The sequence below is a fragment of the Oryctolagus cuniculus genome, chromosome 2 (assembly GCF_051225735.1).
Source record: "Oryctolagus cuniculus isolate XC-2025 breed Fujian yellow rabbit chromosome 2, ASM5122573v1, whole genome shotgun sequence".
Taxonomy (NCBI): Eukaryota; Metazoa; Chordata; class Mammalia; order Lagomorpha; family Leporidae; genus Oryctolagus; species Oryctolagus cuniculus.
In genome coordinates this window covers 147428466-147436409 of record NC_142868.1, presented here as the reverse complement: position 1 = coordinate 147436409, position 7944 = coordinate 147428466, and the positions used below count along the sequence as shown (strand labels likewise).

The following is a 7944-nucleotide window of genomic DNA, read 5'->3' as shown; positions in this document are numbered from 1 at the left end:
CATCAATCCAGCCCCTAGGGGACAGGAAGCCAGCAGGGTTTGTGGAGCCAGATAGCCAAATAAAAAAGAATCCCTTTTTACTTTCCGGAAGTTAATTAACGCTGAGCGGAGCAGGCCAAGGACAAACCCCCACCAGGTTTTCTCTGAACGAAGACCGCACATTTTCTCCATAAAGCTAAATAAGCCTGACCTGGGAGCCCCCTCTCCTCAGCCCCCCACCCAAATCGCAGGCCCGGCCTAGCTGGGAGGTGCAGAGGAACTAACACTTTTCCCTTCACACTCCTTCTGCTGTTTCCCTTTTGGGTCTTATTTTTATTCATTTTTCCAGTTTATAAAACACACTCACCGATGAGCCCTGGGGGCACATGTGGAACAGCTTAAAGGACACAAGTACAAAACCAGACTGAGTGGAGTGAAGAAGCGAAACACCAGCCTGCTGCTCCACCTCACCCTCGGCCTTGCTCCTGCCCCGCTACCTTCAGCGCCTCTCCCTCCCAAATTTCCTGAAGGGCCATAAAGCTGGGCCTTTCCAGAGGGGAAAGGAGGTGGGTGTCAGCGCTGTGCGCTCATAGCTCGCTCCAAACCGCTCTCTCTCCCTCTTTCTCTCTCTCCGGAGCCTGGTGCTGCAGCCCGAGGCGGTTTGGCGAAGGGCTTGCTTGAATAAGGAGTTCAGACCTCAGCAATGGGCAGTGAGGCCTCTTCATCTGGTTCCAGGTCCTGGCTGGCCTCCAGAGCACCCGGGTCACTTCCAAGATACCCAGGATCCAGACTGCACGTACTTATCAGGGGCTCAGGTTTGCCACACCAGGGAAGGAAGTGAAGACGTGTATTCTTTGAAGGCTGCCCGAACAAAGTGCCTTGAAAGGGCTGCTCTCCCTCCTTTTTAAAACAGTATGTCAGTGAAATTATTTTAATCTGCTCTGTTAAACAGCTGGTTGATTAATCATTCAAAGGGTGGGAAAAGAAAGATAAAAAGGAGGCCAGACACCATTCCAACACAGAGAAGCCATGCCACACTCCCTCAGTCATTCTCCGTTCACCTTGTGTTTGTTGAGCACCGCTCTATGCCACGGGCTAGAGGTGCACCTGAAACTAAAGCAGACATTGCCCCGCTCCTGGTTTAGTGGGCAAGGTGGACATTAACCACATAACCAAGCTCATCTGGGTCTCAGGTGCTTGGGCGGAAATCGACTTTGGCTGGGAGTCAGGAAGGCCTCTCAGAATGGACACGTACGCTGGAAACTGAGGGGCACCTGGGAGCTCACCTGGAGAACAGCGGCAGCGAGTCTGAGGCAGGAACCAGAGAGGAGCGGAGGCATCCACAGCCCCACGGGAGGTACAGAGTCTAAGATGCAGCTGGGACGAGCCAGGCAGGCCCGGCAGGCCCCACGCGGGAGGCAGCTTTGTTCTACATGCTTCGTGCTTGAAAAAAAAAATCCCCGCAGCAGAAACAACCCGCCCACACCCAGGTATCCTCTCGTTCCTGAAGCTCTGAGGACTGTGGTTGAAAATCCATGGCCTAGGCCGGCGCCGTGGCTCACTTGGGTAATCCTCCACCTGCGGCGCCGGCATCCCATATGGGTGCCGGGTTCTAGTCCCGGCTGCTCCTCTTCCAGGCCAGCTCTCTGTTGTGGCCCAGGAAGGCAGTGGAGGATGGCCCAAGTGCTTGGGCCCTGCACCCGCATGGGAGACCAGGAGAAGCACCTGGCTCCTGGCTTCGGATCAGCGCAGTGCCCACCATAGCTGCCATTTGGGGGGTGAACCAACGGAAGGAAACCCTTTCTCTCTGTCTCTCTCACTGTCTATAACTCTACCTGTCAAATAAATAAAAAATAAAAAAAAAAAAAAACCCTGGCCTTCATCTGCATCAGCACTCCTCTTTCACACTCACATGAGATACCTGGGAATGGTCTGCCAAGAATCCTGCCTTGGCAGACACGAGAGAGTAGGAGGAACAGGTGTGATTACATGGCAGCAGGAGCATTGCCTTGAGTGGGAAAGAACACTCTGATCCAGCTTCCTGCTGATGCACACCCTGGGAGGCAGCAGGTGATGGCTCAAGTCCTTGGGTCCCTGCCACACTTGTGGGAGACCTGGCTGGAGTTCCTGGCTCCTGGTTCCAGTCTGACCCAGGCCTGGCTGTTGCATGTATGTTGGGAGTGAACTTTCTCTGTCTCTTCCCCTCTTTCTGTTGCTCTGCCTTCCAAATAAATGAAATTAAAAAAAAAAAATAAGCCTGTCCCATTACCTCTTAATTAAAAGACAGAATATGAGAGCTGTCAAGCTGCTTCTTAAAATGTTTTCTCCTGGGGTCTGTGAACACATTCCTCATCCTGAGGCAAAGGAGAACAAGCAAAGCCAACCCATGTGCAAAGACTGGGTACACTGGTCTCAAAAGATCACGGAGGACCCGGTGCGCAGTGCTCAAAGGAAGCTTCTGGAAGGAGGTCGTTCTCCAGTGGCTGTTGGACTGAGGTATTTTTCCACAGGAAAGAGAAATGGGGTGTCTGAAAGAACCACCTCCATGCCCCAGGTCCCCCCAAAGTTAATGGAATGCATGAGTTCTGTTCCCGCTTCCTTTACAAATACTGGTGGGCCCTCTGTGATTTATGAATTTTGCTTCCACTGTTCATCCAGTGCATGAATAAATGAAAGAGAAGGTGTGCTCGGCTGAAAAATAAAAGAAGAAAGAAGGGAACAAGAGACACCCCCCTGGCCAAAACATGAAAAAATAGGCAATTTTCCCCAAAAAAGCCATTGCATAGGTTAAAATCGCCCTGGGGGATGTTTAACTTGTTCCTTGGTCATTTATTTGAGCTTCAGGCCACTCTGGGCTGCGGTGCTTAATGGAAGAGTATTTACCTTAGCAACTGCCGCAAGCCGGGCTGCAGCAGGCATGCTGGGCAGACACAAAATACCTTCACCACAGAGGCCATCAGCTAAGGAAATGTCAGACCTCACATTCGGGGATGCCATCAAGGGATCTTTTTAAAATATTTTTCTGTTAATGACGGCTGAGGGTACAAAAAGAGAACAAGAAGAAAAAGGCACACTTGAGTTTTCCTTCTATTTTTCACCACTGTCCCTGCTTCCTCCTCTGCTCTCTCCTGTTGCAGCGGTGACAAGACAGGGAAGAAAGAACCGCTTGGGAAAAGCAGGGCAGAGAGCAGTGCCTTTCTGGCTGCCATTTTGTTGCCAACAGCTGCCAACATGCATACAGGAAGCTCCACAAGCCTACAGGTAAAAGGCAGCCACATGTCCGCCAGGAAGCTCTTGCAGTTCTCCATATCCAGTCCTCTGCTCCCCACACATGAAGGCATGGCATTTCACTCACTTGTGTCTAAGGACAGGCCTGCAGAGAGAGTGTGCGCGTGTGCACAAACACACACTCATGCATACACGCACACATGCACCCCAGGCAACTCTCTTAACCAAGGGAAGAAATCTACTGTTTCTTTTTCCTGGGGAGAGGCTGAGAGACAGATAGGTAGACAGAGACAGAAAGGCAGACAGATAGTGAGCCCCCATTCCCAGTCTACTCCCCAGATGCCTACAAGACTGAGCCATGCCAAAGCCAGGAACCAAGAAACCAATCTAAGTCTCCCGTGTGGGTAGCAGGAACCCAAATAGTTGAGCCATTAGTGGGAAGCCCAAATCAGGAGTGGGAGCTGTGAATCAAATCCAGGCATTCCCAAAGAAATATTAATTGCAAGACGAAATGCCAGCCCCAGAGCCCACTACTCCACGTGCAGTCAGCTGGACAAGATGTCACAGCTGACCCACATCTTCAAGAGGAGCAGTGGACATGTGTACCTCCCCAGGAGCACCCGTGTGCTCTCAACCTAGTGACTTAGCAGCAAACCAAAGGCAGAATCCCTGAGCTCTCTGGGGGAGGCTTCTGAATACGTGGGGGACAAGGGGGCAGAGGGAAACTAGGGTGAAAAGGAGTGGTGCAGGGGCAGGACACACTGCAAAAGCAGTAGCCAACTGGGGACCCCACTTTCAAGGTGCCAGGCTGCTGTCGCATGGCTCTGCCTCTCTCAGGCGCCTCATTCCCCTCAGGTTGGTGGAAGAGGAAAAGGACGCAGCAGCAGCAGCCTGGTCTGGAGGGGCCTGACCCACTGTCAAAGATCATCATGTCTCCGCCTAGATGCAGGAAGGGCACTGAGGGGCGGGATTCCACACAGCCGCCCGCATCCCTTACCTGAGTACCTGGGTCCAAGACCTGGCTCTGCTTCTTACCAAACTTCCTGCTAATGCGCACCCTGGGAGGCATGGGTGGAGTTCCAGTCCCAGCTGTTGCTGGCATTTGGGGCATGAACCAGCAGGTGGAAGATTTTCTCTCTCTCTCTCTCTTTCAAATAAGAACTTAAGAAAGAGAGAGAGAGAGAGAGAGAGAGAGAGAGAGAGAGAGAAGGGAGGGAGGGAGGGAGGGAGGGAGGGAGGAAGGAAGGAAGGAAGGAAGGAAGGAAGGAACTGAGAAATGAAACCGTCCATCATGGAAAGGGAGACAGCTACCTCGGCTACCTCTTCTGCAGGACTGCATACACTCCTGTGCTGGAGAGTTGGTTTACACACGATGGATAAGAAACTCTGGTCCGTTCACTTCACTTCTAGCTCTCGTCTGACGATGGGGAGAGGCCCAAGGAAGCGGGGTCCAGTCCGCTGGTGCTCACCCCACCTGATTTAGTGTGGTTGGCTGGTGGGTACCGAGTGCTGCCTCAGTGGCCCACCTCTCCGCGGGCCTGGCTAGTGTAAAGATCTTCTTTGGGTCCAATGTGAGAACCTGTGGAACCTGATCCTGGCCGTTTCCTGGTCCCTTCTCCTGTGCCTCCCGCCTGTCACCACTCGCCCACACACCAGCCACACCCACCTCCTCTGCCCAAGCCTGCCATGCTCCTTCTGACTTCACCTTGTACATTCTTCCTCCTGCAAATGCACTAAGGCCCTGTCCCCACGCTGTACCTGGCAAATGTCCACCCTCAGTTGGAGATGCAATGCAGATGCCCCCCCTTGCTCCCTCCTCTCAGTTCCATAGTCCTTTGAAAGCACCTTACACACTGCTCATGTCCGGTGTGTCCTGTCTCCAAACAGAACAGTGGTTCTCAAGCGGAGAACCCCACATCCCCAGGGACATTTGGCAATGCCTGGAGACATTTTTGATTGTCACCCTTGAGGGGGGTGCTGCTGGCAGCTAGTGGTGGAATACAGGAATGCTGTTCAGCACCCTCCCGTTTAAGGGACAGGTGCCACAACAAAGCATTATCTGGGCCCCGGAGTCAATAATGAAAAGGTTGAGAAACCCTGAGCTAGACAGTGACATCCTCAGGGCCAAGACCTCGTGGATCTTTGTAATCGCCTTAGTGACGGCACAGAGCTGCCACGCAATGCACACAGACAGGCCGTCCACAAAGGTTAGACGGAAGGAGGGACGGAGCCGTGGCTCCACACCACAGCAGACCACACGGAGCAAGGCCAGTGAAGCCAAGCCTATCTCCTGAGTTGTTCTTGGCACAGAAAGAGGCAGAAGCTCCAAACTGCAAGCCGCTGTGGCCAGAGAACGACGGGCTAGACCGCAGGAGCTGCCACAGGGCGGCCCCAGCGGCCAGGGAACCTTCCCAGAGTTGCCGCTGAACTGGGCACTTCACTAAACAAGACTTCCCGATTCCTTGCAGGGCTCCTAGCTAGATTTTTTTTTTTTTTTTTTTTTTTTTTTTTTGCAGCTCCTTTCCTGCTAATTGATTTGTATAAATTACGTTCATCAATGTAAATAATTTGCATCCTGAACTTGCTTGTTTTGCTTTATGCATCTTTCACACACTTTAGTCTCTGGGACCCCTGAGGGATGAAGTGTTGCACAAACTGGTTAAAAATTATTTTCAGGAATAGCCTATTTTTTTTTTAGGCCAGACTTCTTGGACTGCGGTTTGCGTGCTGCTACCCAGGCAAGAAGTGGGTGATTATTAGACCCAAACTCAATGCCACTCCCAGGGCACCGCCCCAGGGCCCCCCTCCCACCTTGCCACTGAAGAAGCAGTGGCTGCAGTGCACGCCCGCGGCACAGCGGGGCCGCCCCTCACCTCCCCTCTTTGTCCCATGGCCCCCAGCTGTCCCTTTCCATCACCAAGCAGGCCAGCGACCAGAGCTGAACACGTGTCAGAGGGCAGCCGCTACCCACTGCGGTCCAAGCCTTCCCAGTGAACGAGCCCAGAGCTCCGGAAAGCCCGCTCCCTGTGGGCGCCCCAACCCCTGCCCTGTGGCATCTTTGAGCTTTTGACAAGCAGCTTCTGCCGAGTTCCATTCAGGCCAATTCCGAGAGCTTTCATGGAACAAAAGCTCTGTGCCAGGCACCGTGCTAGAAGCTGGAGATTTAAAGAGGGATTCAAAAGCGGAGCTCCTGGCGGGCACAGACATGCTGACAAATGGTTAGGCGGCTGTGTGGCGGTGCCGCCATCGCAGCAGAAAGGCCAGGACGGGCTCTGGCCCTGCCCGGTGAGAGGGGGAAAATGGCGGCCGCTGGGAGGAAGAGGGGAGGGGAGGGCACGCTCTAACCCTCGGCCCCGGCCAAGTCCCCAGGCTCAGGTTTCCTACGACTTTGATGGCAGTGCTGGGCCGGGCCCTCCCCGCCACACGGGAAACCAGGCCCCCCTCCTGCACCCCCACGGCTCCGCTGCTCAGGAGGGGGCGGGGGTCGCCAGCGAAGTCAGGCCTATCAGGAGTGGGGCTTGCTGGGGCCTGGGGGTCTCCTGCAGACTAAACATTTAAAACCCTGAACTCCCACAGATGTCAGTCTGGCTGGACGGCACAGTCGGACACCTCTGAAAGGCCGGCCGGCTCCCCGTCTGAGAATAAACAGGACCACGGACTGTTGGAATTTTTTTTTTTTTTTTTTTGGCGTGTGTGTGTGTGTGTGTGTGTGTGTGTGGTTTTTCTTTAAGAAAGAAAATGGCATTTCCTTAACTCAGAGGTCAGAGGCTGAGGCCCGCCCACCTCAGCCCCCACACACCAGTGCCCTGGCCCCACAGACTTTCCCATGACTCTGATCCCCTCACCCACACCCACCCAGGGCTGAGGGCGCCTCTGACCCTCCCTTCCATGAAGAATGACTCTCTCTCTCCCTCGCTCCAAGGGGAGGTTGGAGCCACAATGGGCCATCCCTGATGGTGCATGGGGCCACGGCCTGTCTCCCAACCTTACCCTGGGAAGGGGGTGGCTGAAGGCTGAGACTGAACCAGCAGCCCCGTCGGCCCCTGCCCGGCCCCTCCATGTGGAGCAGCCTGGGCTGTTACGTGGACTCTTTCTGTAATCAACCCGGCTGGGGAGAATCATGCATCTCTGTTGCACGTGCCATTCTTTTTCAGCCTCGGCTGAAGGAGAAGAACCTGATAACTATAGACCCAGAGGGCCTAAGGGCCAACAGCTGCAAACCCATCCCGCAAACGCCACCTTGCCGCCTCTCCCACTCCCTCTCAGCACAGCAGCCTCTGCCACCACAGCCCACCCCGACTCTCCCCACCACTCTTTCCCCCAGGCCAGGGATGCCCTGATGGCCTGAGTGTCCTGTGAACAGCCCCTGGGACCCCCCCAGCACCATCAAGCATCCTTGGTGGAGGCGCTCGGGACGACAGGGCAGCCCAGCTGCAAACCTCCTGGAACTCAGAGCCGCCCGGTGTGCACATCTTTAATTTTGTGGCTATTGATCATTTATCAGCCCTTCGTAGGCAAGAAGCTTTGAGGAGGTAGACATGTGCCCTGCTAACATCTGGAACCTTGAATCTAATAGATCCATCAATGCCTCTCTTCCTTTTCCTCTTTCTCTCTTCCTTTTCCTCTTTCTCTCTTCCTTTTCCTCTTTCTCTCTTTCTTCTTTGCCATCCCTGCTTCTCCCTAAACTGGGTTTATCCTGAATTAACCTTACAGAGAAAGCTTCCCTCCCCCACCCCG

At 54.0% G+C, this 7944-nt stretch overlaps 1 long non-coding RNA gene across 1 annotated transcript; it reads left to right on the top strand.

Moving 5' to 3' along the window:
* Nucleotides 1-6147: 6147 nt before the first annotated feature.
* LOC149128095 (uncharacterized) lies at nt 6148-6874 on the top strand. Its single transcript, XR_016229683.1, has 2 exons — nt 6148-6492; nt 6784-6874. It is a non-coding gene; the product is annotated as an uncharacterized LOC149128095 (long non-coding RNA).
* The last annotated feature ends 1070 nt before the right edge of the window (nt 6875-7944 follow it).